This window comes from Helianthus annuus, chromosome 7 (genome assembly GCF_002127325.2).
Source record: "Helianthus annuus cultivar XRQ/B chromosome 7, HanXRQr2.0-SUNRISE, whole genome shotgun sequence".
NCBI lineage: Eukaryota > Viridiplantae > Streptophyta > Magnoliopsida > Asterales > Asteraceae > Helianthus > Helianthus annuus.
This window is the reverse complement of record NC_035439.2, coordinates 113,326,112-113,338,894: the sequence shown is the minus strand read 5'-3', so window position 1 is coordinate 113,338,894 and position 12,783 is coordinate 113,326,112. Positions and strand designations below refer to the sequence as shown.

At 38.7% G+C, this 12,783-nt stretch overlaps 1 long non-coding RNA gene across 1 annotated transcript; it reads right to left on the bottom strand.

Moving 5' to 3' along the window:
- Nucleotides 1–1,315: 1,315 nt before the first annotated feature.
- On the bottom strand, nucleotides 1,316–4,019 carry LOC110868231. Its single transcript, XR_002552314.2, has 2 exons — nucleotides 1,814–4,019; nucleotides 1,316–1,729 (listed from the first exon to the last, which is right to left on the bottom strand). It is a non-coding gene; the product is annotated as an uncharacterized LOC110868231 (long non-coding RNA).
- Between the last annotated feature and the right edge of the window lie 8,764 nt (nucleotides 4,020–12,783).

The following is a 12,783-nucleotide window of genomic DNA, read 5'->3' as shown; positions in this document are numbered from 1 at the left end:
GCGAAAATACACGTTTGTTTTGTAAAACCGGTATGTTTAGTATAAACCTTTCGTAAACCTTTCGAGTTTGTTGAAATTCATTTGCAACATGGTTTATAAATATGTGTTTTCGTTCATCAAAATAGTGTTTTCTTTTGCAAAAACTTGCATGTCTTTCCACCCCCGAAAACATTCATAAAAATGTAAAATCGTAAAAAGTGGGGGTTATGAACTCACCTTGATGTCTTTGTGCAAAGCTAGCTTATGTGATTACGTGACGTCGTTCCACGAACGTGAATTAGCTAGCGTGCAACTAAAGCATTCCTAATCAAGGAATAATTATAAGTTTCTAATTAAACGTAGCTAAACTACGTGTCCGAGCTCCACCGAATCGTTAACTAAACGATTCTATAAACGTGTTATTATTTTGGTTTGAAATAACCAAACTATTGTTAGTCGATCCCGTTTATAATTGGGATAGAAACTAAGTCTCGAAATCGACTTAGTTTCTCTGTGTTTAGGATATATATATATATATATATATATATATATATATATATATATATATATATATATATATATATATATATATATATATATATATATATATATATATATGATTACGAAGTCGTGTTAGTTGTCGTGAATTAGAAGTACGTAGATCGATAGCGATATATCTCGTTGTAGTCTTCGTAAGATAGGGACACACAAAAATAAACATAAACATATATGCATATGTATCTATATATCGAAAACTTGATGTTTAAAATGAATTTAAACTGTATATATTCATTTGATAAGGATACTCGGACTCAAGACGATCAAAATATATATAAATAATTGTATTTACCTCATATGATTTCTTTTGAATACTAAATGTTTGAAATAAGAATTCCGAATCGTCGTTTGAAACAAATATAAACGTTATATTTATTATTATACTCCTTTTTTAAGGTATTCGGAATCGTCAACGTTTAAAATAAGTATGAACCATTATATTTCTTTTTGTAAAGATATTCAAAATCATTCGAATTATCGATGGTTCGAAATAAATATAAATAATCGTATTTATCTTGTATAAATAATCGAGTTTTAAACGCGTCTTGAAATACTATAATAAGGTTCGAGTGTTAGTGGTTTAAAATAAAGGTAAGTAGTATTCATCGAATATTATAACTTCGTTTGTAATTCGTAAATGCTGCCAAAATAAACATATATTTATATTTATTTTATAAGAAGTATTCGAAATCCTATAAGTATCATTTTTAGATCATAAATGCGTGTCGTGTATCAGGTTTTTAACAAAAATCGGGCAGAGTTTCCTCTGTTTTTGGAATAATCCGACAATAAAAGTTGTCGTTATCTTTTCAAAATTCAACAAAATTCAATTCACAAAATAAACGACAATATCTATAATTTCTATCAAAATGCCAAAAGTAACAAGTCGCTAAAATATCGGTTCGAGCTCGGTGCACGCCAACCAAATAAAATCTAAACTGAGTTGTTACCGGGTTGTGTTGACCGAGTTAACTGTCGTTGACTACGGTTGACTGTTGTTGACTTATGTTGACCGATCCTTGACCCGAAACCAAATCTTAACAGCGTGAACCAGAAACTGAGTCGAGAATACCACCATCCATCACCACCGACGAAGAATCACCACTACTACTGTCACGTACGGCTGACTACCACAACCACTGCCAACATCATCGTCCCCAGCTTCATTTATATACCGTCGTCATCATCGATACTAGAAAAACACACACAAAACCTGCCTATAACACTCAGGTCTTTAAAAAAATCATAAGAAAGGAGCGAGCTGTGAGGAGCTTACCGGAAAGAAAGAAAAAAACACGTCGGAGAGGTATCACAGCTGCCACTACAGCCGCTTGCTCTCCGCCGCCGTCGGCCACTGCTCATCAGTCAAACACCATCGTCATCTTCACCATCAGTGCTTTGTCGTGACAATCATCATATCATCATCGTCCTCGTCACTCCTGCCGCCGGTCGGCCGCACTGCCACCGGCGGTGGTTCTGGTTTGCCGCTCCCGTTCTCCCTCCATCTCTCTGATCTCGAAATCAGGTGAGTCTATGGTCTTCATCAGAGAATAATCGAGTGGTGGGGGGGTTCGTCGCCGGATGTTTGTTCATGGGAGAGAGAGACGCGGAGTTTGAGTGGTCAGATTTAAGGGGTGCCGGAGCTCGGTCATCATCTCTAGCTCCGGTTGCCGCTTATGGCAGAGAAAGAGGGAGAGAGGTGTGAGGATGGGTGTCTGGTTGTGGGTTTGCAATCGAAGAAGAAGAGGAGAGTAAGGGAGGGAGTCTGATGGTATACTCGTTTAGAACTATGGTTTCAAAAGAAATGAGGTGGGTGTCTATAAAAGGGCTTATATACATAGGTTAAAGTGGTGGGTTGGGCCCTAGGCCCATTATCTCGTTTCAATTCACTAGCGCGGCCCGATTTTGAACCCGGTTGTCGTGTAATGTCATAAAATGAAATTTTAGTGTCGGAATAACAAAAAAAATTACGTCGGAGATTTATAATTGAAGCGTTCGCTCATCGATTACTCTAAAATCGCGTAATTGCCTCGTTTGGCGTTTCTGATCCATTTGTTGATCCGGTTTCAACTTAAGGATATTAAAATTTGGAAACGAAACTAAATGTATCATAATATTTCAGTTTTTAAGTTAATACGCGCGTCTGATGCTTCGTTTCGTGGCTGGTGCGTTCCTGCAATCGCACTTTCGTTCACGTTTGCGTGTTGTGACATTCGAAAGCGTGAAAATTTCGTAAAACTACATCCATATATATAAGTTGTGTGTATAAAGTTCGTATTTGTCAGCGTTGTCAGTATTTTGTACGGTATCAGTTCATTACCGCTTATCGCTTAGCAGATTTCCCGAAAATCACCATACGCGCACTGTAATGTTAGATAGGCGATCGTAGGCATTCCAAAAGCCTAAATAAGTTAATTCATGCCTTAAACACTATTTGTTATCGCCTTAAACGTTTGTTAATCGCGTAATTGGAAGCCGTTAATTACCGGTTATCACAATTACCATGTGTTGATTAGCACCATAATCAACTATCCACCCTACCTTTCTCCCATTATCAATAAAGTTTGAAAAATAGTAAACAGGTTTAAAATCACAAATAGGTTTGGATGATAAGTCCACAAAACTATTTAGACGAACAGAATTAGCACACATACCAGCAAAAACACTACTCTGAGGATCACCCTTAGATTTATCATTTAAGAGACTAAGCAATTGGGCTATCTGATCATTGGTCAGAGAACTCACAGCAGAAGAAGTATCAGTAGTATCAGCAGTAACATTATTACTAACCTTGTTACCCTTGTTCCCACCAGGTTTTGACTTCATCTAAGAAAGATAGCCAACAAGTTCAAAACACTTTTCAATAGTATGACCAGTCTTATTACAATGAGAACATTTGAGATTAGGATTAGGGATTCTAACACCCTTTTTCTTTGTTCTTTAATTTGATTAGCTTTAGTAGCAAAGCCAACAACATTGTTTAAAGTTTTATCAGGAATATTTTTTGAATGAATATGAGACTCTTCTCTAGAGATGACTGAAAAAGCATCCTTCACAGAAGGAAGAGTTTCTCTGGTTAACAAATTAGTTCTCACAGACTGGTACGAACTATCAAGACCCATTAAGAACTGTATAAGTTTAATCAGATGATTAAAATCGTTAAATTGTTTGATGCATCACAAGAACAAGCAGGTAAAGCAAGTAACTGGTCTAATTGTTTCCACATACAATTCAACTTATGATAATATTCAGAAACAAGCATGCCATTTTGACTAAACGAGTTAATTTTTTGATACAGATTAAACACCACAGACCCATCTATCTTATCTTAAGTTTCCTTTAAATCTTTCCACAAATCAGAGGCAATTCTAGAATAAACAAGACCAAGATATAATTCTTCAGACACAGAGTTAAGAATCCAAGTAAGCACAATAGAGTTGCACCTGATGTGTGCAAAATGCAACATATAAATTACATCAAATGTGGCATAAAACTAACCATTTTTAGTACTAATGTTGGAAAAAGTGTGTTTTTGTCTTCCTTTTGAATTTTCAGGATTAAATGAGCTCAAATGAATAAAAGAAGCAAAAAGGCAGCTAAATCTAACATAAATACAAGAAAAGGAACAAACGTGGCATGCCTGACCCCCTGACAGCATCTTCCCAAGCAAAAACAAGAGAACAGAAGGCTGAACACGCCTCGTGCTCAGTGAGCACGGGGGCGTGCCCAAGTGTCTGCAGAAAAGACAAAGTTGTAGAAGCTTCTATCACCCACCACGGAGGCGTGCCCAGCGGACACGGGGGTGTGGTCAATTAATGCAGACAAACTGCAATTAATGAAGAAAGAGAAGGGGGTGGACACGGGGCCGTGCCCGAGCTTCTGTCCAGGCTATAAATAGGGGTGGTTGGCTCATTTGCAAACCATCCCTTGGCACACCACCTCTCTCACACTTCACCCACCCACCACCACCATCACAACACCGTCATCCACCACCATCATCCATCATCTATCATAGAGTGTGTGAGTAGTCTCGGGATCCAAGATTCATCGTAAGAGTTCTTGACAATCAAAGGCCATGTTTGCCTAAGTCTCTTACATCACTTGGTGAAGACAAGTGTCTAGTGTAATACTTTTTATTTTTAATCTTTTCGCACTTTTTATTTGGTTATGTATTAATAACTTTAATAACTAGTTTCTTATGTTGAAGGTGAATCTTCCTTATCATTTGTCCGTGGTGTCTTGGCATTATTTTACTGTCTATATAAAATAAAAGATTTTCACCATTCATATCTCCACGGTCTATATGGAGATATGTTGGCTACCTGGTCGGGGGTTAAGGGAATGGTTTGTTAAGAGTCTTGCCTCGTTCAGTGTATAGATCCCGCAAGGACCTGGGGTCAAGTTTAGTAGGACCTCCTTCAATACCCACTGGTTTTGGATTGCGGGGGTCCAACCTCTTTGATCCCCTCATATGTAAGCTACTATTAAAACTTTAACCCGGCTACTTAGAACTGTATCCCTGCTGACTCAGACTACTTAGCCGAGGGTAACGTCACCTTCAAAAGAGGGGCCTACCACATTACGCATTAATAACTTAATTAATTATCTTTCAATAATCCAATCCTTTAGGATTGTATCCTTGCTAACTCAAACTACTGGGTTGAGGGTAACGTCACCTTCAAAAGAGGGGCCTACTACAATAACTAAGATAATCTCTTAAAAAGTGCAAAAGTGTGGAAATAATCAAAGGTTACACTACACACGAGTCGGATCCAAGTGATTCATCTTGTCTATCTGTTTTTACTTTTATTTTTATTTTTCAGCATTTTTAGTTTTTATTTTCTAGTATAACATCTTTTTCTAACTTTTGATTTGATTAGACGTTGAGGATAAACCGGTACTAAAAGCTCTTGTGTCCTTGGATGACCTCGGTATCTTACCAACACTATACTACGCTCACGATGGGTGCACTTGCCCATATGTGCGTTTAGTGTTAGTAAATATCGTGTTTTATAAATTTAAAACTTGGCTAAAAAGTGTTAAAGGGCTTAAAATATACATTAAAAAATATATCACACCTAACGCACATCATGTTTTTGGCGCCGTTGCCGGGGACACAAGGATTTTAAGAAAGTTAGGAATCAACGGCCTAATCGTTTTTCTAAATTTTTCTTTTTTTTTTAGGATTTTCTTAATTTTTCAGCTTCAGCAGAGCTCAGCACGGGCCGTGCCCGCTGAATACGCCTCGTGCCCAATCTTTGGAACTGGCAATCCTGTTTTAAGTCAGACAGTAAGCTGAACACGGGGTCGTGCCCACTCAACACGCCCCGTGCCCAAGTTTCAGTTACTGAAAACAGAACCGTAAGATCCCGACGGTTGGTAATTTCTGACACAAACATGAGTGATACTGATATTTTTTACTTTCGGCACTCTTATGGTATGTGGTGTCAAGTATGTGGTGGCCCTCATAACGATTTAGAATGTTATTTTCTAATTTATAAGCCCCATTATATAGACCCATTGTTTTCCTGTAGCCTTAAGAGGGGCGAAAGTAAAAATAATCCATATCTCTCCCTCGAATGCTCTCAACCCGACCTTCTAGGAGAAATACTTCTTGATGAACTATTTCAAATGGAAGATTTAATTCTTAATTGGTTAAAAGAACTCGAGTTAGACTTTCTATCTCAAGACGATACCCAAGAGGAATTGTTGGGATCGCATTCGAATAAAAACAACTTCGTCGTTCCCGATATTACATCTAACAATAGCGAAGACTTGGGCGATAGTCGTCCCTGTGTCGATTGTGCCGTGAAGGACTCTCCATCGACTTTGTTCGGTGCATACATAGACCTGAGCGATTCGGCATACACCTTCTTTAACGAGAGCCGGGGAAAGGGTTGGACTTGTCCACCTACATTTAGCATAGGAATCACCCTCACCGACAACCTCTTGCGTTCTCGTCTTAATCTAGAGCAATTAAGGTATCTCAGGCACTTTGGGGTTGTTCCATCCAGTAAGGAACCGCCCGATCCGGATAAGTTCCTTAGAAATAAACGAAACTTCATAAACAGCCTCTAGACACGGGGCCGTGTCCAGGTCAACACGCCCCCGTGTCCACCAAAAGATTCCGTTCTGACTTTTTGTCAGAGTACGGACAAAATGTGTCAGGACCTTGCCTGCACACGGGCCCGTGTCCAGCCGACACGGGGCTGTGTGCAGTGTGCTGTCGTTTTCTATAAATGCAGCCAATAATCCTGCACATTTGGACCATTCCAGGGACAGAAATTTGGTGGGATCTTCACACATACCATCCTTGGTATTTTCTAAAAGAAGGTTCTCAACAACCATCTTGTCCTTTCCTCTCTTGTCCATTACCTTCTTCTCCATTTCTTTTACCTCAACACCTCCATTAGAGCTTGAGATCACCATGATTCCAAGCTTTATTGTGATGTTTGTTAGGTTTTTGTTCAAGGAATCTTGTTAAAAATAAGTTTTGCAACATTGTTTTAAGTTATTCCTGCTCAAAAATGCTTTAAAAGTTGGAAAAATAATTTAAAACTCCAAGATTCCTTATTCCAAAAATCTGCAGAAAGGTGAACACGGGGCCGTGCTCATTGAGCACGGGGCCGTGTCCGAGGTTACTGTTTCATTAAAATTAACTCTTTTCTGTTTATTTTCGTAGAATGTCAAGCCAAAACAGTGGAACCTCTTCTGCGCACTCTAGAAACAGTTGAAGGGAAAGAAGGTCTTCAATTGAAGCAACTCTCGTACGCTACGTGATGGCATTACGTGAGGCTCTTCATGAGATGACATCGGTAGAGGAGGTTCTCATAGACCGTATAAATTATCTTACGGTGGGGTTGGAAAACAGTTTTCAAGAAATTAACCTCTTGCACCAGAGGTTGAATATTCTTGTGACACCTCCCATGGAACCAATCCTCCCTCAAGAGGATTGGAACCTAGTAGTTGGAGTCAACAATCCTACTGGATGGGACGACATTCCAGCGGAGCCTCCTCTTGAAGATCTACAAGAAGTCCCGGTGGAGGTTGCACCCCCTCAAACCGATGCCAATGAGCCTGCCTTTCTTCTCCCAATGGAGATAGAGGAATGGCTCGCCGACGTGTGAGGGACCCATATCCGGAGGAAGAAGTTCTTCGAGCCGCATCCAACCGAGAGAATTATCTTTTCTGAAATTTTGCTAATAAAATAAACTTTAGGCTAGAACTTCTTAGTTTAAACTGCTTGTGCTTTGACCTATTTATCTAGAATTTTAACTTATTAGGAATATTATGTAATTTTTCTCTATTTGAATGGAATATGGTTTTAGTTAAATTGGTGTTTGGATGATGTTGTAATGAAACACACTCGGGATGGTGAAGGATACCAAGGGAAACTTGAACCAGCACCCCATGCACAAAAACAGGGCCACCCGACAATTTTTCTTCATCACAGCAAGTTCAGCACGGGGCCGTGCTCACCCAACACGGCTCGTGCCCAACCATCTACAGAAAATGCCCAGTTCAGGTAACTGGACACGGGGCGTGCTCACTGAACACGCCCCCGTGCCCAGGCTTCTGTTTCTTTTTACTAATTTCTGTTACTGGCGATCTGAACACGGGGTCGTGTCCAGACGCCCAGTAACTTAATTTTTTGCTTTTTCACACCCTTTTTACACATTCAATCAACCTAAAAACTTATTTTTGGGACACATTGAGGACAATGTGTAATTTAAGTGTGGGGGAGTGCTAAAACCTTGAATCTTGCAAGTCCTAATTACAAACCTTACACAAAACTCTATTAGAACCGCTAATCACCCCAAATTTTTTCAAAAAATTTTCATTTTTTTTACTTGTCTAGGTTTAACTTGGGAATTTCAAGTTCTAAAAAGGTTATATTTTTACAAATTTACAACCGATAGCGTCGCGATAAAAAGAACCAACATAAGAAAATTATGAAACGGCATGACAAGTTTAGTTAAAATTTGATTATATATACTTGATCACATAAAAATCCATTCCCACAAAAAGTGAGTTTTGAGCCTTTATTGAGCATACAAATTCACATCTTTAAACTAAATGCTCATTTTTCGTTTCTTGTGTGAATAGCCGCTTGGTTCTTACGACTCTAGAACTTGCCACGACGATACATTCCCGGTCTTTACCAACTTAAACCCGAGTAAGTAAATGATGGAGGCATTAGGACTAACCCTTTTTATTTCTACACCATTATTTTTTTTTACCACCTACCCAAAATCCCCCTAGTTAACCCCTTTGAGCCTAAACCTATTCATTTCTTAACCCAAAACAAACACCCTTTTACCCACCAAAACCTTTTTTCATTTTAAACCCTTTATTTTAGTAACAAATCTCGGTTTTTCTTATGACTCCCTTATCAAAAAAAAATGATGATGATGAAGCCAAAAGAAATAAACAAACAAGTTTATCAAAAAGAACTTTGTTTGAAAAAAAAAGTGCTTCATATATCAAAATAAAAAGTTACAAAAATAAAAAGTCTCACGAAAACCGACGCTCTTTACGCCTTTCGCCCTTTTACTAACCACTAACCCAACCACCTACCTTTAACCCAAGCCTAACCCTTCACCCCAAAAGTCCTCTTGATATTTACAAAGGTGTATAGTTAAAAAGGAGGAGGATTGATTGCTTGGCAAGCTTATGGTAGGAGTAAGTTCCATACAGCTCTCGAGTGATTCACTAAAATACATCTTCGGCCGAGTGTTGAGTGATCCCTCGTGAGGTATGTGAACTTGTATATAAATGGAATTTTAAAAAGGCATGTTATGCCCTAATAAATAATTTATCTTATGTAATGTTTTAAATAAATCATAACGAATAGTATTGTAAATAAATAAAAATAAAACTTAATAAAGAATCTTGGAAATCCCGACACTCTATGACAAGCCCAAAAACCTTCTCTTCTACCCGTTCCATTTGGGAGTGTAAAAGTCACATTATAAAGAGTTTTGCTTGAGGACAAGCAAAGATTCAAGTGTGGGGGTATTTGATGTGTGTAAAATGCAACATATAAATTACACCAAATGTGGCATAAAACTAACCCTTTTTTAGTATTAATGTTGAAAAAAGTGTGTTTTTGTCTTCCCTTTGTATTTTCAGGATTAAATGAGCTCAAATGAACAAAAGAAGCAAAAAGGCAACGAAATCTAACATAAATACAAGAAAAGGAACAAATGTGGCATGCCCGACCCCCCAACAGCATCTTCCCAAGCAAAAACAAGAGAACAGAAGGCTGAACACGCCCCATGCTCAGTGAGCACGGGGGCGTGCCCAAGTGTCTGCAGAAAAGACAAAGTTGTAAAAGCTTCTATCACCCACCACGGGGGCGTGCCCAGCGGACACGGGGCCGTGGTCAACTCTAAGATTCGCAGAATCTGAGCAAATCTTAATAGTACAGATACGCTTCTGCACACGGGGTCGTGCCCAGCGGACACAGGGGCGTGGTCAACTAATGCAGACAAACTGCAATTAATGAAGAAAGAGAAGGGGGATGGACACGGGGTCGTGCCCGAGCTTCTGTTCAGGCTATAAATTGGGGTGCTTGGCTCATTTGCAAACCATCCCTTGGCACACCACCTCTCTCACACTTCACCCACCCGCCACCATCATCCATCATCCATCATAGAGTGTATGAGTAGTCTCGGGATCCAAGATTGATCGTAAGAGTTCTTGACAATCAAAGGCCATGTTTGCCTAAGTCTCTTACATCACTTGGTGAAGACAAGTGTCTAGTGTAATACTTTTTATTTTTAATCTTTTCACACTTTTTATTTGGTTATATATTAATGACTTTAATAACTAGTTTCTTATATGGAAGGTGAATCTTCCTTATCATTTGTCCGTGGTGTCTTGGCATTATTTTACTGTCTATATAAAATAAAAGATTTTCACCATTCATATCTCCACGGTCTATATGGAGATATGTTGGCTACCTGGTCGGGGGTTAAGGGAATGGTTTGGTAAGAGTCTTGCCTTGTTCAGGGTATAGATCCTGCAAGGACCTGGGTCAAATTTAGTAGGACCTCCTTCAATACCCACTGGTTTTGGATTGCGGGGGTCCAAACTCTTTGATCCCCTCATATGTAAGCTACTATTAAAACTTTAACCCGGCTACTTAGGACTGTGTCCCTGCTGACTCAGACTACTTAGCCGAAGGTAACGTCACATTCAAAAGAGGGGCCTACCACATTACGCATTAATAGCTTAGTTAATTATCTTTCAATAATCCAACCCTTTAGGATTGTATCCTTGCTGACTCAAACTACTGGGTTGAGGATAACGTCACCTTCAAAAGAGGGGCCTACTACAATAACTAAGATAATCTCTTAAAAAGTGCAAAAGTGCGAAAATAATCAAAGGTTACACTACACACGAGTCGGATCCAAGTGATTCATCTTGTCTATCTGTTTTTACTTTTATTTTTATTTTTCAGCATTTTTAGTTTTTATTTTCTAGTTTAACATCTTTTTCTAACTTTTGATTTGATTAGACGTTGAGGATAAACCGGTATTAAAAGCTCTTGTGTCCTTGGACGACCTTGGTATCTTACCAACACTATACTACGCTCAGGATGGGTGCACTTGCCCATATGTGTGTTTAGTGTTAGTAAATATCGTGTTTTATAAATTTAAAACTTGGCTAAAAAGTGTTAAAGGGCTTAAAATATACATTAAAAAATATATCACACCTAACGCACATCACACCTATCCCATTGTCTACCCAAAACTTCATCTGATGTAGATCGAAGACAAGTACCATCAACAACCCCTATTTTATTTTTAACCTGAAGTGCAAGATACATAGCATTTGACCAAATTCTATAATTCTCTGGCCCTTTAAGTTTAACACTAACAATTGACAAATTAGCAAAATCACTAGGATGAAGATATCCAGCATCAATCTTACTAACCAAGGTAGCACTAGTAGACGTCATATTATCAGTAGTAATCACAGAATCATCACCAGGCATAGCAAATAGTCAAGAATAGCACCAAAAAAATGTAAGCAAACGAGCAGTCAAGACAAAATAGTCAAGCAACAGTTACGACAGGTAGCACAAACCATCAAAAAACCAAAAAAGAAGACACAACGAATGCAACTGAGTGAACCCTCTCTTTGTCCCAACAGTTAAACCGGTCTTACTAAACCCGATATCAATATGCCTAGACTCACAGACACAGTGATGGAACAAAATAAAAAACAAGAGAGAAGAAACAATCTCACAGTGGGTGCGTATAACTCCAGTAATCAGACTCGTGACCTTCACTTAGGGTTACAAGCCTGATTATAAGCTAAGAATACCAAAAAAAAATTATGTTGGTTTGCCCTGTTGTAACAGAGACCAACGAGAACCCTTCAATAGACACACGATTTTGAGGAAAAACTCCCCAAACACAGCTTCACCGAGGACACCACGAGAAAAATCACGAATCGGCAGAATCAATCAACCACCAAGACTCCTTTGATTTCCTTGAACCACACAAATCCACAGGTATATAATTGAGCAGCAGCAACAGGAAGAAACAACTGGTATCAACTTCGAATTCCGATTCGTACACGAAACTTGAGAATCCAAGACCTTCGTGAACAGCAGATACAATCGAGTGAAACTCACAGCGGGACGAGATCAACCCAAAGAGCCTTTGTTATGGCTCTGATACCATGACAAAGAACGTGCAATCTTTTATGAAATCACCAAGAGAATTACAAGGATCTTCAAACAGAATTAAATGTCAAGATGGTACACACCACCGTAACAATTGCTTAAACCAAACAGAACATAAATCGAAGATCTGCGAAGGTTAACAATAAAAAACTCTCGAACGACAGAAGGAAATAAAGCTGCAAACCGAATGTTCTAGAGAGAAAAAGACAGCAACGCTTGAAAGAGGGCAGCATATTTATTCAACGTATGATGATTGGTGCGGAAGAGAGGCTGTTGAACTCCTTTTTATAAAAACAGAAGCCTAAACCAAACTTGAGCATCACGCCTTTTACAACAGCCCATAAATCTTTCAGCAGCCCAAAAACAAAGGGCCCAAACTCGCATAAAAAGAAAAAAAAAAACAAACCGATTAGAAAAAAAGATGAAAAAAATATTGAATTGATGCAAGAGGATATATCTATTTTAACAATTGCACATGTAGTTATTATGTGTTCACCTGATTCTTCTTTTTCACTGCATCTTGAACATTGTCGATTGGTCATCATTAT